This window comes from Bubalus bubalis, chromosome 1, assembly GCF_019923935.1.
Source record: "Bubalus bubalis isolate 160015118507 breed Murrah chromosome 1, NDDB_SH_1, whole genome shotgun sequence".
NCBI classification, from domain to species: Eukaryota; Metazoa; Chordata; class Mammalia; order Artiodactyla; family Bovidae; genus Bubalus; species Bubalus bubalis.
Genome location: NC_059157.1, coordinates 28,768,060 through 28,795,860, shown reverse-complemented (window position 1 = coordinate 28,795,860; position 27,801 = coordinate 28,768,060). Strand labels below are relative to the sequence as shown.

The following is a 27,801-nucleotide window of genomic DNA, read 5'->3' as shown; positions in this document are numbered from 1 at the left end:
GAAGGACAGGTCTAGCAAGGAAATATTCCCTGCTGGCACCTCTTGTCCAGAATGTATTAATAGTGCTTTGGGCCCTTAGGACATACATAACTGTAGATATAACCTTGTTTCATTCCTCACAGCAACAGTATGATCTGATGGCTTATACCTTTATAGAAAGAGTAGGTCAGCCCTGGTTTGAGATCCTGCCACTTCTAAGATATTGGTCCTTGGACAGTCAACAGCTGTGAGCCTCATTGCCCCTCTCTGTAAGAACAGGAGTAGTAACACCACTCAGAAATTTTATTGGAAATAATATAATGTGTATATTATATCTACCACCTTGATTAATAAGTGGTATGTATAATTAATTATTACCAATTAAAATCTCAGATACTCATATTTTATGTACTCCTGGTCATCATTAAAGAGGCAGCTTGCATTGCCCTCGTTCCTAATCTTTTTATATCCTCCCTCAGGATACCTCATCAACCACTGAATTTATTTTTTTGTTTAAGATTTTTGGCTGCACTGCAGGACATGGAGGATCTTAGTTCCCCGACTGGGGATTAAACCCATGCCCTATGCGTTAGAAACGTGGACTCTTAACCACTGGATCGCCAGGGAAATCCCCCACAACTGAATTTGAATCTCTAAACTTGTGGTTCTTAATCTTTTACTACTGAGGAATCACCTGGAAAATTTGTTAAAATGCAGAGTGCTTGGCTCCAACTATAGAGGTGATAATTCTATAGGTTTGCAATGAGGTCCACACGTGTATTGTTAAAGGCATTGCAGGTGTTTTTGATCCAGGTAATCAGACTGACCACAGTTTGAAAACCAAGTCCTTGTGTATGAAATGCCCTGTAGCCATCTCAGTCTTTGGCCTCTCATGCTGCTGTTTGCCTATCGCTTCTCAAGTAGCTATGTGTTCAAAGCATTATGCTAGGAACTGTACACATGTTATTTTATCTTAATAGTAATGTTACAGTAATTAGCATCCTGGTTTTATATGGAGAAATATGAAACTGGAATAGTCTAGATAGCCCGTTCACTCACATGTCTGGTCGCTGGGCTGAGATGAGTGGAAAAGCTGCGGGCTCACTCTTTATTTTGTGTCAATCATTCTTTTGTATATATATACACACAGACACACAAAAATGCTCATACAAATATATCTTTTGTATACACATACACAGATGTTGTTGTTGCTAAGTTGTGTCCGACTCTGTGACTCCACGGACTGCAACATGCCAGGCTTCCCTGTCCTTCACTATCCCCTGGAATTTGCTCAAAATCATGTCCATTGAGTTGGTGATGCCATCCAACTGTCTCATTCTTTGTCATCCACTTCTCCTCCTGCCCTCAATCTTTCCCAGCATCAGGATCTTTGCTGATGAGTCAGTTCTTTGCATCAGGTGGCCAAAGTATTGAAGCTTCAGCATCAGTCCTTCCACTGAATATTCAGGGTTGATTTCCTTTAGGATGGACTGGTTTGCTGCCCTTACTGTCCAAGGGACTCTCAAGAGTCTTCTCCAGCACCACAGTTTGAAAGCATCAATTCTTTTGTGCTCAGCCTTCTTTATGGTCTAACTCTCACATCCATACATGACTACTGGAAAAACCATAGCTTTGACTATATGGACCTTTGTTGACAAAGTGATGTCTCTGCTTTTTAATACACAGTCTAGGTTTGTCGTAGCTTTTATCCCAAGGAACAGGCATCTTTTCATTTCATGGCTGCAGTCACCATCTGCAGTGATTTTGGAGCCCAATAAAATAAAATCTTTAGCCCCACCTCAGACTTCCCAACCTGAGGGATCCAGCAAAGGGATTGGGAATACTCAGGGAATACAAAAATATATGTATATTCATATCTGTATATATATATGTGTGTGTCCTTAAGCAACATAGTATTATATTTGTAAGATAAGTTCTATCAGTATAGATTCTATAGTGTACTTACTTATGCTGCTATGTAATCCTCAATTAAATAAATATAACAGATGTTGAAGAACAATCCAGGATGAAGAATAATGTATGTTGAGTCTGAATTTAATTTTTAGAGCAGCATTATTCTGGCATCAATTTAGTTAGTCTTTCTGAGAGCTCATTCCAAACAACATAGGATTCTGAAAGGCATTTTTTTATTGAATACAGCAGGGAATGCAGCAGCATCTCTTGGTGTGGAGCATTATCGTGGCCTGATGGCTTTTGAGTGGGTGTAAAACCTGGTCCAGTTCCCTGCAAGATCTAGGATGAGTCATAGAAGGCTCAAGCAGGCCTTTGGGTCAGGCAGCGGTCAAATCTGTTGGCACAAGTACAGGACTGGACAGAGATTTCTTTGAAAACACGAAGAAAACACGATATACAGGGATTATCTTTTCCCTGTCAATGGCTGTTTGTGTTGTTTTCTGGGTTTTGCTGTTAAAAATAAAACTGCTGTGAACATTTTGGATATGTGTCCTGGTGCACACGGGGAACTTTCTCAAAGAAATATACCCAGAAGTAGAAGGTTGGAGTCACAGAGGGTGTGCATCATCAGTTTATTAGGTAATGGTAATTTTTTCTCCCCAAGGGCTTTGTATAGTTTATGCTCCCACAGCAGTGTGTAAGACCTGTGGCTGTAAGTCCCATAACACTTGCTGCTTTTGGCATCTGATGAATGGACACATCTCTTGCTGGCCAATTTGGGAAATGATAGGAGAGTTGAATCAAAGCACCATTATGGGAGCTGTACAGAATCAGCATTAGAGATCTTCAGGCAAAGAGTTTGGTGTATCTATTTTTTAAAAAATAATGGAAATGTCTTGCAGAGTGTTGGCACTTGGAGGTTTAGCATATTCATGTTCACTTGATTGTAGAATTCTAGCCCCTGAATTACTTTTCTATCTGGCTTGCATATTTTAAAAATCATTTGAAAGCCTGTATGTGTTGTTTCTGCTTGAAATAGGCATAATTCCTATCGTGTAGGATCTCTATGTGGATTTGTAATAATGGGTTTAATGGCTGAAAGCATACGTAATTTTCATACAAGCAATGAGGTTGATACATCAAAACAGAAGTGGAGGGATGCTCAGAGGCCAAGTTAACAAGAGAAGACATAAACACAAGAAATCTTTAAATGCTTTTAAGTACAGCAGAATTTCAGAGATGTAATTATTTAGGGTGAGACTGGACGCAGAGCAGCTGTGTCTGCCTAGTGTAGCAGGTGCTGGATCTTCAGCCAATCTCTGTAGTCGTTGCAGATTAAGTTCACTGGGAAAGGCAGCTCTTGCTGTTCCTGTCGCTTTCTAACCATCTGAAAAATGATGCAACATTTTTCAGCAGGAAGCCTAATAAACCTTCAAGGAATCACAGAAGGGGCTGGAGAACCCTGGAAGACCAAGGGGCATTGGAACACTAGGAAGAAAATCTTGGAACTTACCCTCTTTGCTACTAAATTTCCAGAAAGAATCCTGCTCAGGTTGGTCGTGGCTCTGAGTGGATATCTCAGGGCCCGCTCAGTCTGTGAAATTATATGGTGAGTCAGCCCTGCCTTTGGGAGACAGGTGTCCACTCCAGAAAGCTACCAACCTACTCAGCAGCCCTCAGCACAATGGTAATCAGTGACTGAGTAGTCAGCATCTGAGTCAATTGCAGGAAGGCATCTCTGGGACACAGCCAACTTCCCTTTAGAAACAAAATTCAGTTCAACCCAAGAAATTCATACCGCATTCCTATTGCGTTCATGACAGTGAACTGGACTTTGCAGAGAGAGAGACAAGGAGCTTGCTTCAAGGAGCTTGCAATCAGACATGTTCTCTGCTTAAAAAGGGAAGAGAGGCAAGAGGGGAAAGAAGTCACACCTGTTGTCAGAGCTAAAATAAGCCTTCACCCTAGCTAGCCCGCAAGTCTGTAATTTGCAAACTTAACATCAGTGATTTTTCAGGAAAAGTTAGGGAGCATACGTAAAGGACCTGGTACTTTCTTAAGTATGTTTTTACTCGTGAAAGAGACAAAAGGCATAGAACAGAAATCCTCTGAAAATGGAGCTCTGGGGAGAGGTCAGGCCTCTCCCAGCAAAGAGATAACCATCTTTGGAAATGCGTCTGCTTCTGTGTGTTTGATACCGCTGCAGGGTGAACCAGACCAATGTCAGCCCAGAAAAATTGGAACGGCCTGAGCATATCTGGAAACAGATACTCCACAGATGGAGAGAGAAGTGGGAGGTTAACTCAGACCACTTGATTTTAATTAAACAGCCTTCTGCAGGGGGAAACAAGATGGCAGAGGAGTAGGTGGACGTGGAGTATGTCCCTATCTATGGACACAGCAGGAGTACATCTTCAGAGGCAGAGGGTCTTCCAGAGCGCCAGCTGAGAGCTGGCAGGAGTCTCTGACCACCCGAAAGGAAATACTTGGATGCACGCAAAACTCGAGTCTGGCCTGAGCCTCTGGGGTGGGAGTGCTAAGTCCAGGACGCTAGACCGCCAGAGAGCTCCAGACTTCAGGGAATATTAATCAGCAAGAACTCCCACCAAGGTCTCCAGCTATATCCTGGCACCACCTAACTGCCTGCAGCACCCAGCGCAGGATGTCTCACCCAAACAACAAGCAGGACAAGAATACAAACCCAGTCATCAGCAGACAGGCTTCTCGTGGACACCCCAAAAAAACCACCTCAGACGTCCCTGCCCGTCAGAGGGGAGAAACTCCTCTCCCCTCGCCAGAAAGCAGGCACAAGTCCCTCCCAGCATGAAGCCTACAGAAGCCACTGGATCAACCTCACCCAACTGGGGAGCAGAGACCAAAAGCAAGAGGAACTACGCCGTAGGGAAAGGAGACCTCAAACACAGTAAGTTAATTAAACAGCTTTCTGTTTTGTGAACCTGGAAAAGAAAAGGCAAGCGGAGCTGGTTAAGTTCATATGACATCGACTGTCTTTATAACGCCCAGAGAGGAAGTCTCTGAGCCCTAACCCCAGGACCCGTCTCAGTTTCCCTTCCTAAGCGGGGTAGTGTTCATACGACTGGGGCTAAGTGTGAAGTGTTTGAGAAGCACAAAGTCATAGAAGGCGGCTTTAATCACCTTGGCGTGTATCCGAAGAGAGGGTGGATGTAGCTGTGATATTTGCTATTTAGGGATGTTTGACAGAACACCTTTGAGGGAGGGAACACGAATTCATGGTTAGCAGAACAGATGGACGGAAGGGCAGCCCAAGCCTGCTTCCACAGTGGGCTCTAGCACTCTTGGGTCACATTTAGGATGCAGCCATCCAGAAACATCAAGAGGCCAGATGCAGGAAACTTGCCAGGGTCCAGATGTACACAAAGTTGGGGGTGAACTAGTTTGCTGCTTAGAACTAAAGCTGACTCCGGTTCTCTTTCTGCTGCAGGATTTAAAAGACCGTAGAGGAGAAAGGACAAGTGAAAGGAATCTATAGTTGCCTCTCTCACCTTCATTTTGCCCCGGATGTTATTAATGCCAAGCTTTTCCTCCCTCATCTCCTACATACTTTGCTTATTTACAATGAATTATCCAGAAAACATAGTAGCAGCCATTACTGACATTCTAATACCGAGCATACAATGCCTCGGTCAGTTGTCTTCAGCTGGGGGAGATGTCCTTGCAGGCGAATGGCTGGCAGTATCTGGAGCTGTTCTGGGTTGTTACAACTAGGGAGGAGATGCTAGTGGTATGTAACAAGTAGGGGCAAGTGATGCAGGTAAAATATTTTATAGTGCATGGGACAGGGCACTGGGTCCCAAATGTCAATACTGCTAAGGTTAAGAATCCCTGGTCTGTTAAGATCAGCTTTTTTGCAGAGAAAATCTTGGAAAGGTTCGGTGGGGTTGGATGAAGTTGTGTTGGCAGACCTAATTTCATAAGGCTGGTTTTTGGCTTTCCTTCACTGACCATTATTATCAGGCAGTTTTCCTTTAAAAAATTTTTTTATTTATTTATTTTTGGCTGTGCCGGATCTTCATTGCTGCAAACGGGCTTTCTCTAATTGTCACAAGTGGGGGCTTTTCTCTAGTTGCAGTCCTCGGGCTTCTCATTGCTGTGGCTTCTCTTGTGGAACACGGGATCTGGGATGCTGGGGCTCAGTAATCGCAGCACATGGGCCCAGTAGTTGCAGCTCTGAGTTCTAGAGCACAGGCTAAGTAGTTGTGATGCATGGGTTTGTCCCATGGCATGTTGGATCTTCTGGATCAGGGATCAAACCCATGTCTCCTGCTTGGCAGGCAGATTCTTTACCACTGAGCCACCGGGGAAGTAGCAGGCCATTTTGATGCCTTTGACATGAAGCTTCTTTGTATAACTCAGATCATCACTCTTGTTTTTGAGAAATGCTGTTGTTCAGTCACCCAGTCGTGTCTGACTCTTTGTGACCCCATGGATTGAAGCCCTCCAGGTCTCTCTGTCCCTCACCATTTCCCCAAATTTGCCCAAGTTCATGTCCACAATGCACGGGACTTGAGGAATGTTGTAGGTCACAACGATTTGAATTTCATCTTTGCTCAGTTCATTGCTGACTTTGAGGTAGAAGGGAGATTTCCTACTAAGCCTCTAATCTATATTTTCTTATTTTGAGCAAGTGGGAAGATTCTCCTTGTCTACTGGTCTTTTTTTTGCTCCTGAGGAAATTATTTACTCATCGAGAATCGACAACATATTTTGGATGGTCATTGCTTGAATATTTAGTTTCCTTTAATTTATTTAAATCCAATAATTTCTATTTATAGCTCCATTATTAATATCATTTGTTCAGGAGAGTGAATCAAGCAGAAGAGTGTACTTGAAACCTGCAGAAATGTCCTACACCTGGCTGTGTTTACACTTTCTTCATGATCTTTCAGAGTCATGGCTGCTTCTAGATGGTGTGGTGGTTCGTGTTGCTGGGCTGAGCTCCACAACTTGGTAGATGGCAGATATTTGGAGGTCTAATGCAGATGCCCAAAAATTAGTTGCCCTTGAATAGAAAGCATTGTTAGAAGATTCTTAAATCTTTTCCCATTCTTGAACATATGAATATTTGGGGATATAGGTAAAATAATCAACTAAGTAACTAAAAGTATTTAAGTCTTCTGGATTGTGGACATGAATTTGGGCAAACTTCGGGAAATGGTGAGGGACAGAGAGGCCTGGAGTGCTTCTGTCCATTGGGTCGCAAACAGTTGGATGCAACTGGGCCGCTGAACAAAAACAATGACATTTCTTAAATTTGGTACTATCTACACATTTAAACTACCATTATTACACAGTAACTGAGCAAGATTCTTTCCACTGCTAATTTTTTTGTAAAACAATTTTGCTCAATTTGTCACATGTATCTTCAAACAGGTGGATCTTTATCATCACCAGAGCAACTTGTTAGGCTCATTTGGATCTCATTTTCCCTGTCATATTCCATATATTTTTGAGAAGCACTACTTTTGAATTGGGCTTCTCAGGTGGCTCAGTGGTAGAGAATCCACCTGCAATGCAGGAGACGTGGGTTTGACCCCTGGGTGGGGAAGATCTCCTGGAGAAGGAAATAGTAACTCTCCAGTTTTCTTTCCTGGGAAATTCCATGGAGAGAGGAGTCTGGTGGCCTATAGTCCATGGGGTACAAAGAGTTGGATAGGACTTAGCGACTAAACACAACTTTTGAATTATATATGATGTTGCCATTAGAAATTTTTATTCTACACTGTAGGTGCTTGTTCATATAACATTGAATTATTCTTTTCATTCATCTTTTAAATGTATATTTACAATGTTCACTTGTAACTGGTCATATATCTGTAAGAATAATGATTATGTATGTTCAGAATATTTTACAGGTTCTGAAGATGGCTTTTGTAAGCATCCCAAACTAGCAGTGATAGAGGTCATTACAGTAGAACTTTTTGCCATAAACTGTATTTTTTGTTCATAATAAAGTAATTGTAATGGCATCCTCTAAGGTGACTGATTCTTTAAGGTGACCCCCTCTTTTTAAGGTATAATTTATTGAAGGGGGAAAAAAATCTCTGACCTAAATATCTGACCATACAAAGCATGTAACTGTGAATTTTTCTGATTTGGATCATTCAGTGTTATGAGACTTACACTTGGCTTTGCTTACCTGATAGCTCAGTTGGTAAAGAATCCATCTGCAATGCAGGTGACCCCGGTTCGATTCCTGGGTTGGGAAGATCTGCTGGAGAAGGGATAGGATACCCACTCCAGTATTCTTGAGCTTCCCTGGTGGCTCAGCTGGTAAACAGTCTGCCTGCAATCCAGGAGACCTGGGTTCGATCCCTGGGTTGGGAAGATTCCCTGGAGAAGGGAAAGGCTACCCACTCCAGTATTCTAGCCTAGAGAATTCCATGGACTGTATACTCTATGGGGTCACAAAGAGTCAGACACGACTGAGTGACTTTCACTTATACTTGATAATACAGAGAAGAATCTAATATGGTATCTGGAAACTGGTTTAAGAAAAAATGCAATCTAAATTCAGTTAAATTTTGCTTAAATAATTCATTTAAAAGCTACTCCCTATAGGTGTTTCCTAGCCCCTGTTCCAAACCCTAAGCTGTAGAAAAGTCTCTTATTGCTTAAGGGAAGACTCTCTAAATAATGCCCACATGGGGGGAACTGCAGAGCCCAGGTGCTCCATTTGTATGACTTCATCCTGAAACTACCACATGTTTACCCCCAGAGAGGCCAGCAATATGTTTCTGAAATAATATGTAAATAAAAAAACTTTAAGGAAAGAAAATGAATAAAACATCAAACCAAAGTACATGGTTTCCAGGTGTACATCCAAGACAGCTTTTTGACAGATGTAAATATTTCCTGAGTAATTATGCTTATCTTCTGATGTGTAGCTTTAATGTCATTTAAACAACATAAATGCCAAGTTTGGTAGTTAAAAACAGAATTCCACCTGGATTTCAACCTCAGTTCCAACATTTACTACCTGGGGACCAGTCGCCACTTCTTTTCAACTTTCTTTAAGGATGCTTTTCAAGGTGACTACCAAAAACAGAGAAGATAATAAACTTGGAAATGCCTGGCACATAAAAAACAGTTGAAAAGTGAAAAAACAAAAGTGTTAGTCACTCAGTAGTGTCTGACTCTCTGTAACCTCATGGACTGTGGCCTGCCAGGCTCGTCTGTCCAAGGGAAGTGGGTTGCCATTCCCTTCTCCAGGGGATCTTCCTGACCCAGAGATTGAACCCGGGTCTCCTACACTGCAGGCAGATTCTTTACTGTCTGAACCACTAGGAAAGCCCCCCAAAAAACCAGTTGAAACTGATTAATAAAAGTATAAAATGTTGCTGATAATTTAGTGATTATTATGTCTTTCATCAACAATTATTTATTTCTACCATTTTGATTGTAAGAGTATAAGATTATTTTGAGGAACTGAGCAGCAGCAACAATATTCTAGATTTATATTTTTAGAAAAAATATAAATAATTTTGCTTTCAAAATCTGAAGTAACAGAAGCTAGGAATGGATAAGCCATTTTAGGCTTTTCTTTTTCTCCCCCCAAGTGAGGTTTTTCCCTGGTCCAGTTTTCAATAGAAATGGGATATAGAATTTTTCTGCCAAGTGTTCCTGGAAAGTTTTCACATGAAGGAATCACTTGTTCTTTGTTTATTTGGTCCTATGGCCATGTCTGAATCAGGTCAGAGTATAAACTTTGATCAAGAAACAGACCTGTGGACAAGACGGCAAACTAGCACGGGAGACCGGCTTGCGTAAGCTCAACCTGGAAACGCTACACAAGCAACACGGAGGGCGATAGCAACCGCAGTGAGCTCTAGTGATCACCAAGGGCGTCAGGGTCGTTCTCCGGGAGGTGAGCAGCTGTCCTGACCTGAAGAGAACCAGATGCTGCGAGCTAGGGGCTGCTGTGAGCAGGAGCTTTCTAACCTTGTCTCTTCTGCCAGCGTCGCCCTGGCTGCATCATTGTGTTCTCCATTGCGCTGTAGTGAGGGACGCCGCAGCCCCGTGCCAGCACCGGTGGATGAGCCAGATAACAGTGAAAGGGTGGGGCGGGAACCCTGGTCCTTACCATCTCAGGTGGGAAGGCTGGTACCCTTTCCTTGTTTAATGGACAAGATAATTACAACAGAGGGAATTGGACTCTAGGAACAGCAGTGTCAGGGCAAAAGAAATGGGAGTTCAGTGAAAGGCAGGATTGAGGCTTGGAGTAGATGTGCTGTTGTTATTTAGTCACTAAGTGGTGTCCACCTCTTGCGACCCCATGGACAGTAGCCCACCAGGCTCCTCTGTCCATGGGATTTCCCAGGCAAGTATACTGGAGCAGTTGCCATTTCCTTCTCCAGGGGATCTTCCTGACCCAGGGATTGAACAAGAGTCTTCTGCTTTGGCAGGTGGATTCTCCACCACTGAGCCACCAGGGAAGCTCTGGAGTAGATACAGAGGCTTCCAAATTTGCAATAATAGAGGCTGTTCTCTCTAAGTCATTTCCATAACCTCCCAAAGGTACCAGGACAGGAATATGTGCTAGGTCTAAGTTTTACTCTCTGCTCCAATTAAGTGCTCCCAGATAAGGTAATCAGTAGTCCTAGCAGAGTTTAAGTTCATAGGAAGAGGAAAGAAAGTTTTTGTTTTTTTTTAAATGTAATTGAGGAGGTGTACTAATTCTTTTTTTGAGGTGTATTACCTCTGAAAAGAAAAATAGGTACTGAAGACCCTTATCAAAGCAAGCTGAATTAATGGCCCAAATAAAGCAAGAATTTAAATCAATGGCTATCTTCAGCAAGAAGGGCAAAATACTACAAATATGGATCAGGGAAATCAGTGAAGAAGAATCAAATAAAGACAGGAATAAACTACATAACAGAAGAATTGATGTAGCCAAAGGATGAATCAGTGAGATCAAGGACCTAGCTACAGAATTTTCCTAGAAGTTGCAATAAAGGAATAGAGAGATGGAAAATATCGAAGAATAAGTAAAATATAGAAAGAAGATAGAAAGGTCAACTTTGATCTATTAGATAAACTGAATGGAGCCCAGCATTTTTGTTGTTGAAATAATGGCTAAGAATTAAAGATAGACGAATCAGATCAAAAGGGCCCATACAGCAAGAGCCAACATCGATAAGGAAAACCCCAAATCTTGACACAAGGTGTTTCATTTAAAACATCAAAGACAAAATTCTAAAAGTGTCTAGAAAAAACATCTTTCTATAAATTAATTAACATCAAAAATCTCAATGGCAACTGTAGAATGTTAAAGTAATATTTTTAAAATACTGAAGGAAAATAATCTCATTCAAACTTTCATATACAAGTAAATTATCGTTTAAACATGAGATTGATTAAAAGCATTCTGAGATATATGTACAAGTCATATAAAACATTATAGAAAACATTCTACAGAAGGTCCTATGCAGAGAAAACACATGGTTTCAGAAGAAATAAATAATGGCAAAAGGTGTGTATAATTATTTGTATATATCTATAACAGAGCTATCCAGTAGAACTTTATTTTTGATGGAAATATTCTATTTTTGCTGTCCAATCTAATAATCCTTAGCCATATATGGATATTATTATGTAAAGTGTGGCTAATGTGGCAAAAAAAAAACACCTGAGCTTTAAATTGTATTTAATTTTAAGGAATTTATATTTGAATCATCATCTGTGGTTTGTGGGTTACTACATTGTATGGTATAGCTTTATAATAATCTAAGTAAAAGTTGTAGATCATACTAATATATGGTGAGAAGTGAGGAACAAGGAGAAATCAGAAGATTTTGATGGAAAACCGAGGTCCTTTTGTTCAAGGGGAAGAAACAGATATTAATGGGCTCTAAGAAAATAAAGTATAAAGTTTAATACATTAGCAACAAAAATATAGAGGTTGAATTTTAATTCTCAGGCCAGATAGAAAAAATTGATCTAGTCAATGAAAGGCAGAAGGTGAGGAAAAAATTAAATAAGAATAAAGGATAATTACATGAAAAAATGAAATAGAAGTAAATCATGACAGTAATTAAAGTAAATGTAAAGAAATTAAACATGCACACCCAATCAGTGAGACACTCAGTGGAAATACAATGCCACAATACATTGTCTAGGATAAATTTAAGATGAAAAGAAACAGAAAAATTGAAAATAAATAGTTAAAAATATGGAAAACTGATCAATTTCTGTAACAGATAAAATGCAATTTAAGCTGTTAAATAATATAAGTAAAAGATATAAATGTTATTTATATTAGGAAAATAAAGATTAAAATGTAAATGATGGAAAAATACTTATGAATGAATACTTGCATGAATACTTGTATTATGAAAAAAGATGTTATGAGTGTAAAGTAGGTAGATCAACAACTGTAATTAGTGTTGTTAACAGATGTCTGAGAAGAAAAACTGATCAAGAAGACAAAAATGAAAAAAGGAAGGATTTAGAATATTTGAGGGAAAAAACCTTAGGATTAGTAAACTAAATTGGTAGATGTAAACAGAATTTTATACTCTGAAGCATAGGATACACATTCTTTTTGCATGTACATGAATATTTATAAATGAAGACTCAAATTTTATAAATGCAAAATCATAAAATTAGAGATCAATAACAAAAAGATAGTTTTAAAAGACCTGCAGATTACCTCATGTAATATAGAGATCAAAGTATTATGAGTTAATCATGAACAACAGAATGGCTAAAAATTTGAAAACTGAGATTAAATTAATGAACTTTTGGAGCCATATATAATACAAAATTGTTACAGAATTAGATAAAAAAAAACTTGGATATGATATTTATCAGGGAAGAAATTAAAATATAATCAAATACCAATTTGCCCCAAATAGCTCCAGTACCAACTTGTTTTAAGTATGCATTCTACTTAATTCAAGGAACAGGTAATTTCTATCTTACATAACAAAAAGCTTCCAAACTCAATTACCTCTAATAACATTTAAAACATACATAACAATTGAATATATTTTTTCCCAAAGAAAATGATATTTCAATACCAGATGTTCTATTAAAGTACATAACCTCCAGAAATAGTCATAACCATTGAAAAAGCTGTAGTTATATAACCTTTAAAAATGGAGAAAAGAAAAGTAATTTTCCCAATTGCTACAAATGTTTGACATAATACTGAAAATCTTAGTTAATGCAAGAGAATAAGAAAAATAAATTGGGTGCAGAAGAATCAAAGGGGAGCAACAAGTCTCATTTATTTACAGATGATGGGACCTTTAAAAACAAACAAACAAAATCAATGGGGAAACTTAGAATTTATAAAACTGAGCAAAGTTATTTAATACAGGTGGTGCTAGTGGTAAAGAGACTATCAATGCAGGAGACATAAGAGCTGTGGGTTTGATTCCTGGATCCAGAAGATGCCCTGGAGAAAGAAATGGCAACCCACTCCAGTATTCTTGTCTGGACAATCCCATGGCCAGAGGAGCCTGGTGGGCTATAATCCCTGGAGTGATAAAGAGTCAGCCTCCACAAGCAACTAAGTACCACAGCAGCGCAGACATCTCAAATCAATAGCACTTTTTAATACCAAACTTGAAAATATAAAATATAAGACACTATTGATAGTAATAACATTTCTAAATGAATTTACAAATTAACATAATAAAGAATCCAATCTTTTATGTAGTTTAGGAATTAGAAGAGGGTCTAAGGTGAATCTGGTTAGTAGCTTTCCAAAGAATTATTTAATCGAAATTTAACTACGCTTAGAATTTAAGAAAATATTTTCCTTAAACTAGTTTCCAACTGTAATACCAAATTCTTCTCAGTGTTTCCAAGATATAATCAAGTTATATGAGTTACTCAGATTAGAGAACAAGTCTCATAATAACATCCAATCAGTTGCCTATTTACATAGACGATGTATGTAATGTTGGTAACCTCTAAACTGCCTCTTCAATGAATCCTGCCTCCTGGTTTCATATGTGTGTGTGTGCTTAGTCACTCGGTCATCTCCAGCTCTCCTGGTGTCATGCCTTTGTGTAATTCTCTTACCTTGAATGTGGGTTGGATCTGGTGCCCATCTTCCAGTACACAGAATGTGGGAAAGGATATGAGATATCACAGCTGAGATGAGGTTGTGAAGAAGCTGTGGTTTCTGTCTTGCTCTCCTTTTCTTTCTACCTTCCTCTTAGAGAAGCTAGATACCTGCTGTCAGTGACACTTTAAGGAAAGGCCATGTGGCAAGGAACCAAAGGAGGTCTTTGCTGTAACCAGAGAGAAACTGATTTGATCAAAAATGCCATGAATGAACTTAAAGCCAACTTCCCCTCGTTGATCCATTAGAGCAGGGGTCCCCAACCTCCAGTCCATGGATTGGTATCTCTGGTCAGATCAGCGGCAGCATCAGATTAGAAATAAAGTGCACAATGAATGGAATGCACTTGAATCATCCTGAAACCACCCTTCCCACCTCTGGTCCGTGGAAAAATTGTCTTCTACAAAATTGGCCCCTGTGCCAAAAAGGTTGGGGACCACCTTTGCTTTAGATGAGACTGCATCCCCTGCTGACAAACATTGACTGTGGCCTTTTGAGAGGCCTTGCAGAAAAGATACCCTGTGAAGCCACACTCAGATTCCTGACTCACAGAAACAGTGAGACAATACGTGTTTGCTGTTGTGAGCTGCTACCTTTTGCTGTTATGTGTTATTCAGCACTAGATAAGTAATGCAGACAGTTGCCCAAATAAAATAGACTATTAGCTAAAGAGAAACGTGAATGATGTGTACTTTAAAATGAGGACGAATCTCTACTTAATATTCTTGTGGACTAAGTAATAACACAAACCAAAGATTTCATCATATTTCCATGAAGGCCTTAGAATCACTGAATCTGCTCAATCAAAACTAGAGACATGGCTGATACTGTAAATTTGTGCTGATTCATTTAGTCCTCATTTGAACTACTTCATCCTTTACCTTCTTGTACCAAGGAGCTGGAAAGCAACTATTGAATTTCCAAGTTTTCTAGATCATGAGCTTAGCTCTGTGCAATAATAGGAAGTCAGAAGTTCCTCAGAAGAGAGTTTCATTTTTTCAGATGAAAAAACTAATTTTTTCCTAGAAGAAGGATTCGCCTTATCCCCTGTTTGTTCTTTCTGCTTTGAACATAAAAGTGACATTTAGATGTCCAAGACATCTTGCAACAGTTACCATCAGGAGGAAAAACCGCATGCTAGAAATGGAGGTGCAGAGAGCTGGAAGGTTTCTGAGTTGCTGATGGCATTGTTGAGGAGAAGGGCTAGTCTAGATTCCTTGTTAATATATCAAATACACTGTTTCTTAGTCAAACCTCATGATAGGATTTTCTGCTATTCACAGCTGAGTGTATTTCTAACTGAAATAGGACAATAATTTTAGTATTTTGTATCAAGATTTCCTAGGTTATGTAAAGTGAAGTGAAAGTGTTAGTCGCTCAGTTGTGTCCTGTTCTTTGCAACCCCATGCACTGTAGCCCTCCAGGCTCCTCTGTCCATGGGATTCTCCAGGCAAGAATACTGGAGTGGGTTGCCATTCCCTTCTCCAGGCGATTTTCCTGATCCTGGGATTGAACCCACATCTCCTGCATTACAGACAGATTCTTTACCATCTCAGTCACCAGGGAAGCCCCAGGGTATGTAAAGCTAATTTAAAATTGGATTCTTTGGTGGAGGAATAAATTCTCTCAGGTTATATTACTAAATAATAGATGAAATGAGGAAAATTAATCAGAGTACTAAAGACCTAAGTCTTCTTTTGGTATCAGCTTACTTATGGAAGAGCCAGTGAATTTGGACTGAACTGTTTCCAATTCCGGGAAAGTGTCTAATTCAACCCAGGTATATAATAGTTTGAAAGAAAGTGAAAGTGTTAGTCACTCAGTCGTGTCTGATGCTTTGTGACCCCATGAACTGTAGCCCACCAGGCTCCTCTGTCCATGAGATTCTTCAGGCAAGGATCCTGGAGTGGGTAGCCTTTCCCTTCTCCAGGGGATCTTCCCAACCCAGGGGTCAAACCCAGGTCTCCTGCATTGCAGACGGATTCTTTACCATCTGAGCCACCAGGGAAGACCAATAGCTCAAAAAAATACCTCTTTCATTACTTTTTTTTTAAACTTCAGGGTTATTAAGTGGAATTCCTATGATGACCTGAAGTCTGGTGTTAGAATGAGAGCCATCTATCCAGTATAATGAGTCCAATTCTATTTTACCGGTTACATTTGGTTCCTGAGAAATATGTGTAAGTTATAAATTTAGGGCACCATCCAGGAAATAGTACACTAATGTAATGGTCCGAGAGTCCAATAAATCTCCTTGCTTTATTCAGGGCACTTTGTGGCTAGAAATAGAAACCAACTCTGGCTGGTTTAAAGCAGAAAGAATTTTACTGAAAGGATGTTGGTTAATTCACAGAATTGTCAGAATAGCTGAAGAATCAGACTTGGGAAATAGGCAGGCACTAAGAGAGGTGACTCAGTGGACATGAATTTGAGCAAACTCCAGGACATAGTGAAGGACAGGGAAGCCTGGCGTGCTACGAAGAGTCAGACACAACTTAGCGGCCGAACAACAACAAGGGGGGTGACTGATGACAACCACGGCCTAAACTTCCATCTAGGACAGCCTGGTGGGGAGAGTCCTCTTGTTGTGAAGGGACAATAGAGGTCAGTGCTGGTTCTGGACCAGTTATCATCTCTAGTCACCATTTTTGGCTCTAATATCTTGGAAAGAGGAAATGTTCCTTTCTTTTGGAACAGAATTCTCCTGTCTGTCTGAATTTAGCAATAAGATTAAATAAAAATTTAAAGAAATGAAATGTGGACAAAACTTAATACTTACTATGTTCCAAAATGATTTCTAGCTTACTTCCTCACCCCCTCCCAAGAATATTTTATTAAATGAGAGAGGATATAAGAATGGGGAAAACAAAATGCTTAAGAACAACATGAAAAATGATTGATTGTCAGATAATTAAATGAAATAGCCAAAGAATGACAAAGATTTTATTATATTGTATGCATATAAGAAGAATCTAGGGAACTTCCCTGGTAGTTGAGTGGTTGAGACTTTGTGTTCCAATGCAAGGGATGCAGGTTTGATCCCTGGTAGGGGAGATAAGATCCCACATGCCTTGTGGCCCAAAATCCAAAGCATAAAACAGAAGTGATATTGTAACAAATTCAAGAAAGACTTTAAAAATAGTATGCATCCAAAAAAAAAAAAATCTAAAATGAGACTCTGGTACACATGTTGGAATGATTTGGCTCCAAGTGTACTGCTGAGGTAGGGAAAGTAAAGAAGTAACTTTCTTCTCCACTCTGCTTCAGGCAACTTCATTAGATGATTTTAAAATTCCCCTATTGATTGGATACCCAGACAGGCTTTTTTTTTCTTCTTTCTTTTAGTACAATTAGGTTAAATAATTTAGAAACTGGTGCTCAACTTATAACCAATACCTTTGAAGAGTTATACAGTTTAGTGTCTTTGGCAAATTACTTGTCCTTTTAGTTTCATTTCCTCAAGACATTTTCCCTTCCTTTTTGTTAATTTCAATGTACTTTGTGTAGTTTACATCACCTCGTTTAACTGAGTTCACATGATGTTCTGAGTAATAACTTACTGTTGTAATTGTCATCCGGGAATAATCCTGTTTGTGATGAAGAGTTAGGAAAGTTCTTACCAGAGAAGATATAATACTTGACCGAGTCTGCATTATTCATGAGTAAAGCAAATTCGCAAATGTGAAGAGTTGGAAAGAGAGAAAACCAAGAATTTGGTCTAATGGTTTTTCTTTAGAACCGAGGAAGGCAGATGGTCTGGAAGATTTTTGGTGTCAGATCTGAACTCTAATCAGTCAAGGAGAGAGATTTGCAGGACTGGGTGGTCAAAATGGCATGCTAGGAATTCTCAGTCTTGCATTTTTGAACAGGAGAGCATAAGAGACAGTTCAAAGCAATTCTCACCCTCAAGCATTTTTATGCAAAATAATGAAATTTAGAGGAAAATTGGAAACAGCCAGTTTCAGAGAATTATACACAATGAACTAACTGTGATGTGATCATTATTTGTGTTAATATTATTCAGTGTTTTGGAGAATTTGATTAGTTTGATTAAAACCAGGATTCTTTCTTTTCCCGAATGATTAGGTACTATTGATGTACATTCCCTCAATACTCCATTGTGCTAATCACATTTACAATTTCTCTATTGTCTGCCTTCCCCATTAGTTTTTGAGCTTCAGTGGGCAGGAATTGGGTCTAATTTTTTCCTCTGTGTTCCTTTCACCTAGCAAATATATGCCTGACACACAACAAATCCTTCATTATTTCTCAACTGATTGGCAAATGGAAGAAAATTGATTATATATAGAAAATTTAATCCTGAAGATAGCCACTGATAGTAAAAAGGCCAAAGTTCTTGTTAGCTCAGCCTCATTTCTTGACTCCTTAAGTCTCTTGCTAGTTTTGACTCAGTTCCAAGATTCCATGTCTGGTTTGTGATTGTTCATTGCAAATCCTTGGAGAGGACTAATCCCGTGTTCAGCAGACTTTCCATAAATATTTATTGTTTGGACGTTGTTCATTGTTGACTGATCTGGGGGTCTTGGCTGCAAAATTTTAAGTAGAGCTTCGTATGAATCTAATTGACTGTGGAGTCTAGAGTTATCTTCAGCAGATGTTAAGCCTAGAATTGGTTCTAACATATGTGTGCATACATTTTAACACGTTAGATATAGGTGGTTCTAATATATCTCTATTATATAATACATATACATCTAGTGTATAATATATATAATAGAGCAGACCCCTCTCCTATGGCTGCTGTGTTGTTGCTCAGTCGCTCAGCTGTGTCCGACTCTTTGACACCCTGTGGACTGTAGCCTGCCAGGCTCCCTGTCCATGGGATTCTCCAGGCAAGAATACTGGAGTAGGTTACCATTGGCTGCTCTAGGATAACCCAATCTTTAACAGTAGGAATATGAAGGTATTCAATAATATATTTCTTGGGCAAGAGGGATTATAACTTTTATATAATTCCTATAAAGTCCAACTGAGTGATAGTTATCACTGATAACAGTGAAATATTTTAAAGTATTATGTAACAATACTTATAATCCTTTGATAGTTTCCATTATCCTCATGCTAAAACTTAGTCTTCTTAATTTGGTTTATCATGACTCTGACTCTGCTTCAGATTACTCCTTGCACACTATACTTCCACTAGTCTAAGTTTCTGATTATGCCATTATTGGGGAACTATCTGTAGAATCCTTTTGAGAAAGACTCTAGAGGTTATTGTGCTTGTGGTTATGTGCTCAGTCGTGTCTGACTCCTGTGACCCATGGTCTGTAGCCTGCCAGGCTCCTCTGTCCATGGGATTCTCCCGGCAATGATACTGAAGGGGCTTGCCATTTCCTCATGCAGGGGAATCTTCCCGATCAACCATCTACAACCTTGTGGCAGTCCTTGTTGAATACATTTCAATGTGAGCCCTTTAGAGAACAGTTGAAGAAATGATCTGTTAGAATAACGATTCAATGCCACGAAGAGAAGAGACGAAGACCCAGATATCTAAAGATTCCTGTGAAGCAGTTTATATCTAATTAGAATAAGTGTCAAGTATAAAGAAAAAAGTGAAACTGTGCTTAATATGTTTTTATGTATATATATATATATATAATATGAGATGTTGCTCAGTATGCTAAATATATTTGAAGTGCTTTAAGTAGTTTCATTGTCAAATTATATTGTAGAGTAGGAAAAAAGACACCTAGACTTCATTTTCATTTACAAATTGAAAGGAAAAATGAGAAATAATTCTAAAGTTTCAAATTGTTTTGAAATGGATAACTACTTTAAGAAAAACTTTAAGTTGATTGAAAAGTGATATTATTCCCTCTACTTTTCCTGACATATGTAAAAAGGCTGCTGCTACTGAGTCACTTCAGTTGTGTCCGACTCTGTGTGACCCCATAGACGGCAGCCTACCAGGCTCCCCGGTTCCTGGGATTCTCCAGGCAAGAACACTGGAGTGGGTTGCCATTTCCTTCTCCAATGCATGAAAGTGAAAAGTGAAAGTGAAGTTGCTCATTCGTGTCTGACCTCAGCGACCGCGTGGACTGAGCCTACCAGGCTACTCCATCCATGGGATTTTCCAGGCAAAAGTACTGGAGTGGGGTGCCATTGCCTTCTCCTGTAAAAAGGCTAGAGGGTAAAAAAAAAAAAAATCTTGAAGTGACATGGAGAACTTTTTCTGATCTGTCAGTTAGATAAACATAAAGAATTCTGGGAATAAAAAAGTTGATTATATTTAATATCATTTATAAAGGAAGTTTTTCTCTTAAGTTCTTTGGTAAGTTGCTATTTATGTCACAAAAGTTGTTTAATATCAGAAAGCATAACCCTTAGCTTTCAAGACTTCTGCTTAAACTTAGATATGCAAAATATTCTTCCTTGCAGATATTATAATATTTTCTCTATATAATTAGGAAACAATTTGGAATATTATTTTTATAATTTAGTATTCATCAATTTAATTTTCCATAGAATTTACTTGTAGAATCATGAGTGTTTCTCATCATTTGATTTCACACTCATTCTCCTGTATACTTTACCTGTGAAACCGCTTTAAAATGTAATCCACATCAAATGTTACAAATCCTGTTATAGCAGTTTGCTCAAGATTCTGCACACATTTTTTCCAGCGTGCAATGAAGCAAAGATAACTGAAATACTATACAGTGGGTGGATTTGGCATGAAAATCAACCCAAAGACCTGTTTGGGTATAGCCAGGCTTCAGACTGGGTCAAATAGACATTCACAATATTTCAACAGAGTAAAGAGAAATTCCATATAGACAGTTTTCCCCTCTCCACATATAGTAAATGTTTAATGTGAATCTCTGGAATGATGGTATTAGCAGTATATAGTATCAAATAGTCTAGTGGGGATTAATTGTTCCTAAATATGATATGAAGAAATTTCCTTAGAGCTTCTTCTGTTTTCTAAAGATAGCTGTAATACATGCTGTGCTTGATTACAAGTATACAAAATGACTTTCCCATATTCAGCTTCTTAGGCACTCCAAATTTAACCATAATGGACTCCATTAACTAGAAAGTGATTGCATATGAACTGGATACAAAGAATGTTTCCACCTATTCTAATCAGAGATTAGTAGACTGTAAGGTGACCACCAAAGTAATTTGATTGACTTTTTTACTTAATAAAATATTTGAGATATTAAATAGCCTTGTACAATAACTCCTAAGGGCAGCATCTCCATCACCTCTGTGTATTCCCTCTACATTCCCTGTTTCTCGTCCTCTCTCTTCCCATCCAGTGCCTTGATTTGCACCATTTGAAACCAGTTTTCCATAAACAGATTTGAGATGGAGAGGAAAACACAAAAAAGCAGGAGCTCCTTGAGATTTTGAAGGAGTTTTTTTGGTTATTTTGAGGGTCTGACTGAGATAAAACTGTTACTAAACTTGCATTTTCCTTGTGGTTGAGGTTCTTGTTGGAGTGTCCCTGACCTAGAAAGTCAATATGGAGACCACATTGAGGATCCTAGAAGAATGTGACTGAAGGTTTGTTTATCTGTCTCAGTGGTTCTAAAATTGTGATCCTTAGAGGGTTGTTTGAGGGTAGCTTTCAGGGGATCTGTGAGTCAAAACAGTTTTCATGGTAATATTAAAACATTACTTGCCTTTCCCACTATTTATATTAATACTAATTACGCAAAGACAATAGTAAAACTGCTGTCATCTTAGCAGTGATCGAGGTCATGGCACCAATGTGTGGTGGTATTTATTGTATTCTTCATTGCCATACACCCACATTAAACACACACACACACATGTTTCACTTAATATTCTTGAGGAAGCAGTAAAAACTAGTTCTGTCCATCTCAATCTCTGAGCACATACCTTTTCAATATGTGAAGTCAAGTGGGCCTTAGGAAGCATCACTACGAACAAAGCTAGTGGAGGTGATGGAATCCCAGTTGAGCTATTTCAAATCCTGAAAGATGATGCTGTGAAAGTGCTGCACTCAATATGCCAGCAAATTTGGAAAACTCAGCAGTGGCCACAGGACTGGAAAAGGGCAGTGTTCATCCCAAACCCAAAGAAAGGCAATGCCAAAGAATTCTCAAACTACCACACAATTGTACTCATCTCACACACTAACAAGGAAATGCTCAAAATTCTCCCAGCCAGGCTTCAACAGTACATGAACTGTGAACTTTCAGATGTTGAAGCTGGATTTAGAAAAGGCAGAGGAACCAGAGATCAAATTCCCAACATTCGTTGGATCATAGAAGAAGCAAGAGAATTCCAGTAAAACATCTACTTTGCTTTATTGATTACACCAAAGCCTTTGACTGTGTGGATCACAACAAACTGTGGAAAATTCTTAAATATTCTACTAGACCACCTTAACTGCCTCCTGAAAAATCTGTATGCAGGTCAAGAAGCAACAGTTAGAACTGGACATGGAACAACAGACTGGTTCCAAATTGGGAAAGGAGTATGTCAAGGCTATGTATTGTCACACTGTTTATTTAACTTATATGCAGAGTACATCATGAGAAATGCTGGGCTGGATGAAGCACAAGCTGGAATCAAGATTGCCGGGAGAAATATCAATAACCTCAGATATGCAGATAATACCACCCATAATGGCAGAAAGTGAAGAGGATCTAAAGAGCCTCTTGATGAAAGTAAAACAGAGTGAAAAAGTGGCTTAAAATTCAACATTCAAAAAACAAAGATCATGGCATCTGGTCCCATCATTTCATGGCAAATAGATGGGAAAACAATGAAAACAGTGGGCTATTTTATTTTCTTGGGCTCCAAAATTACTGCAGATGGTGCAGCTATGAAATTAAAAGATGTTTGCTCCTTGGAAGAAAAGCTTTAATCAATCTAGGCAGAATATTAAAAAGCAGAGACATTACTTTGCCAACAAAGGTCCATCTAGTCGAAGCTATGGTTTTTCCAGTAGTCATGTATGGTGTGAGAGTTGGACTATAAGGAAAGCTGAGCCCCAAAGAATTGATGCTTTTGAACTGTGGTGTTGGAGAAAACTCTTGAGAGTCCCTTGGACTGCAAGGAACTCAAACCAGTCCATCCTAAAGGAAATCAGTCCTGAATATTCATTGGAAGGACTGATGCTAAAGTTGAAACTCCAATACTTCGCCCACCTGATGCAAAGACTAACTTATTGGAAAAGACCCTGATGCTGGAAAAGATTGAAGGTGGGAGAAGAAGGGGACAACAGAGGATGAGATGGTTGGATGGCATCACCGACTCGATGGACATGAGTTTGAGCAAACTCCAGGAGTTGGTGATGGACAGGTGTGCTGAGTGTGCACAGCCTGGTGTGCTGAGTCCATGCCGTCGCAAAGAGTCAGACATGAATGATGACTGAATTGAATAGGAAGAAGTGGAAAATATACATAAAGCTTTTCTGCCGCTTACTGAATTATAACAGTTGTCCTGGGGAAGAGTCCTTGAGCACTTGTTTGAATTTCTGGATGAACTAGCCACTTTCTTCAGGAACACTGTTTATCTGAGAGCCTAACTGACAGATAAACTATGGTTATTCAAACTTGAGTATTGGGTAGTTTTTTAATAAATGATTGAATTGTCATCTTGAGGAAAAGGACTAATAGTGTTTATTGCCAGTGAAAATTAGAATTGGGAAAAACTTACCTGCTCCCATGAACTTAGCTGCTTCCTGATATTCAAAGACTTTTCTGATAAGATCAGAAGTATTAAACATACTCAATATAATTTTCAAAATATTGAATAGTGGAATGTGGTAATATTTGGCAGATCTCCAGTAAATCAGTATTTTCCACATGGCAATGCCTGATATTACAAAACCATACTTAGGCTAAAAAAATCCATTTAAGTTTAAGATAGTGCAAGAGATTTTAATATAGCAGAGCATATAGCTTTCATTGCTATGGTTTCAGATTCTATTTGGCATCTATCATTTAAAAACTACTAATTATCAAGTTTTGGACTACTAGTAAAGAATACTGCCCACAATTATCTGAAAAGATTATTAAAATACTCTTCCTTTTCCTCTCACATATCTGTGTGAGAATGATTTTGCTGATATACTTTAACCAAAACAATTTTTTGGCTTTTCTGTTAAGTCAGACACAAAAGAGATTTGCAAACTGCAAAACAATGTCACTCTTTTCACTCTGTTTTTTAAATATATATCTTAATATGTAATAAGTTCTTATGGTTAGATTTACATAACAAATATTTTAAATTTTCTCAGCATTAATTTCTAACACAGTAAACATAGGTATACCTAACCCATATAAAGAAAAGCTTTCCTCTTTCTCAATACTTTTTAATAATTAAAGGAGAGGTCCTGAGACTACAAAGTTTAAGAACTATTGTTTTTTCCTAAGTACTTCTGGAAAAAATTCCAGAACTAAGTAGAGGGGAAAAAAAACCTCTCACTCTGATATTCCATAATGTTTTCAAATCTAAGGTAAGAGCAAAGTAATTCTGCAGCTTTTTCATTTTTTTCATAAAATTTTATAAGTAATTTGTCATACAATGAAAATAACATACCTTCCTGTTTAGTTCCAAAAGATTCTTATATTTATCTTTAAAAGCTAATATATAATTGCATAGATTCTAATGAGAAAGATGTTATAACTGATGGACAAATCAAATTGTCCTTAAAATTTCTCACTGAATGTTCTAATGTCTGTAATTTTTCTTTTATAAATGTATGCTATATTACCACACAACAGTTTGCATTCCAGGCTGTGGCTCTTTATTTCCAATCCCCATCTTTTTATTTAAGATACAGCACTGGATAAAATGTCAAAAGGGCAATGGTTTTCATTTGCACAATTTTATGGGGCCATTCTCAGCGCTGAGGACATTCACACCTTTTAGTAGAAAACCATTGTGCTTATGGGTAGTTTAGGAAATAACTGCATTAGCGATCTTTCTATTCTGGTTTAAATAAAAATTAATACTTTGAAGTATTATGATACAGTTAATTTTCAAAGAAGAAAGCATTAAGAAAAATCAGTTAAATAATAAGCTTTTGCCTTTGACCTTGAATGGCTCATGCTGAGTGCTCTGTGTTCATCATGAAAATCACGGGCTTTTCATTTCTTATACGTGTTTGTGGGAATCTTGGTTGCAACCATATATATATATATATATATTTTTTTTTTTCTTTAACTCATTCTGAAACAGTGATAGGCCTTACTGCCTGTTTTCTATTTGTCTAAAGGAATTTTCAGATTCTTTGAATAGGAAGCAGTTCTTGTTGTTTTTTCTTTTTCTCTATCAAAAATCTTTTGTCTTCACTCTGTTCTATCCCCAAATCTGGGAGCAAAATTACCTTTTGATTTTCTGGTTCATGAATGTTTTTACACACGAACTATCCCTCTTTTATAGTGAAAGACAAATTGGCAATAGACCTTTTAATTTAAATGTTTCTCTTTTGTTCTCTGTCTCTATTATCTCTCCTGGCCCAAGTTCAAACATCTCCTCTAGCATCTACTTCTGTGATTGTATACTGTTGTTGCAAGTAAGAACTCTGGGTGTCTGGTCTTATGCCAAATAGTCTCACCAGATGTAGAACTGGCCCCATAAATTCCTTTGATTCTATTCTTAAAGAAGTTCATCTTCAACTTCTCTGGTGTACTATGGATTGCATATTGTAAGGGTTTTGGGGTAATGGATAAAGCATGGATATGTTCTACTATACTCACTGAGAACTGAATGGTGGTTGCATTTTTTTTTCCCGGTAGAAATTACGGGACATTTCTTAGTCATGTTTTCAGTGAATTTGAAAAGTGAACTCAGTAAATACAAATGAAGTCATGGTCTATTTCATTGCTTTGAAATGTCTTTTAAACACAGATTTGCAGCTTAAAATGTTGATGATGAAATATTTGCCCCCTCAATCTCTAAGTAGAATGTGTTTTGTAGCACTTTTCTAGTTCACAATTCAGAAATGGTATAAAACTAGATTACAGACCATTACATTTTCTGTATTAATTTAAGTGTACATCGATGATACAAGTTTTACCTATAATAGGTCAGGCTCCTACCTGTGGTTTGTATAGTAACATGTAAATTACAGGTGTTGGCCAGGGTTAGAATGAGATTTCTGAGAAGAGAAACTTTTGTAACTCAAACAGTATGTCTTTATGGGAATTGTTGTACATTATGCTGTATTAGAAATAATGCATGTTTCATATTGATGATTAGCTTAAAAAGTTTTAGAAAGACACTGCCTTTAGCATATTTTACATTATTTTGTCTTAAATAATCTTTCGTAAACAAACTCTACTATGTAAAGATTAGGTGATTTTAAAGTCGAGGCACGGCCATTTTTTTTAGTGAATGTTTTTTAAGAAAATCCGTGTTCTTCCAGTAGCCTGTGGGTATAGGTATTGTTTCTTTCAATATTTCTTCCTGTTTCCCCTCCTGCTGAACCCCAGTTTGTTGTAGTTGCTGCTCCTCCAAGAGTCAGAGACACATGATGGATGGCTGCTCGGCTTCTTATAAATGCAGCATGTTTCAGTGCCTTTTCATACTTGACTTTCATTGCTGGTGTTGATTGATGATATGTTACTTACCAGACATTGAAGAGCTACTAGTTATAATATTCAAGGTAAAACACTTGGAGCAATATGCAATGTGGAGAGTTCCTTCTACTTCATATGTTTTGCAGCCAAGATCTACTTGTGGGGTAATTTTCATACCCTTCTGATGAGTAAGTGAATGGATTTTCATCTTTTAATTGCCCTCAGTTTTTTTAGGAGCGGGATTTGTGCTGACGGGCTTTTAACAGTCTTCTTGCTGAAAATACCCATTGAAAAACTTGTATTTAAGAACCAGATTACTCCTTTCCTATTTCTATTTTGGCAGTATCGTTGCACATCAATATCTACCTAGTGTTTGTATAGGGGCAAATATAAATTGGGGTTTGCACTGCACAGATAGAGGTTGAATCTTATTTCATTTATGTTCCCCAGATTACTTAATATAATATTGGTTACACAGTGAGAACACAGCTTCCTTTGTGGCTCAGCTGGTAAAAGAGTCCACCTGCAATGTGGCAGATCCGGGTTCGATCCCTGGGTTGGGAAGATCCCCTGGAGAAGGGAAAGGCTACCCACTCCAGTATTCTGGCAGGGAGAGTTCCAGGGACTGTGTAGTCTCTGGGGTTGCAAAGAGTTGGGCACGACTGAGTGACTTTCACTTCACTTTAGTGAGAACACAACACCTACAACAAACTTTGTGGCTAAGTTTGTGATAATGAGTGACCTAAGATCTACTTTATCCATCTCATTTATCTTTCTCTTTTGAGAAAATGAGAAAAGGCATTAAACATTGGGTTAAAAATATGACTTTCAGATGCTGGATTTAGCTTTGTAAGTTGTCTGTCTTTGGTTATTCCTTGGTTATGCCGTAGATGACAGAGAAATGATTGTGAATCAAAATAGGGAAAAATAGAAAATACATGCATGTAGCTTGAAGTAATAGACTATATTTTGATGGGATAAATGTTGCAAAAAATAGTTCCATTAAGCTCTAGTTTGCTAATCTAGCACTTTGAGTTTTTTTATAGTTTGTTTTCAGGTTATATTTTAATTTTATGTTTCTTACAATAACAAATCAGTTGAGCATTTAAAATATAAAAACTTTTTGGATAATACAGAATTCTAAGCAGTAAAATGTTAGGCTTTTGAAAGCACAGTAGTGCAAATAAACTAGAATTTCCATAAGATTGACATAAATGAGTGAAATATTTAACTTCTGGGGAGAAGACCCTTTTCTGTGCAGGCTGG

General features: G+C 38.3%; 1 long non-coding RNA gene across 2 annotated transcripts in view; it reads left to right on the top strand.

Annotated features, from left to right (window-relative positions):
* The first annotated feature begins 4,685 nt into the window (after positions 1 to 4,685).
* The window catches only part of LOC102390278, a 131,037-nt gene continuing 107,921 nt past the window's right edge, over positions 4,686 to 27,801 (top strand). Inside the window, exon 1 of one of the 2 annotated variants that reach the window (XR_006549086.2) lies at positions 4,686 to 4,816. This is a non-coding gene — a long non-coding RNA (uncharacterized LOC102390278). The remainder of the gene's footprint in view (positions 4,817 to 27,801) is intronic. The other variant, XR_326983.4, reaches the window with a different exon arrangement.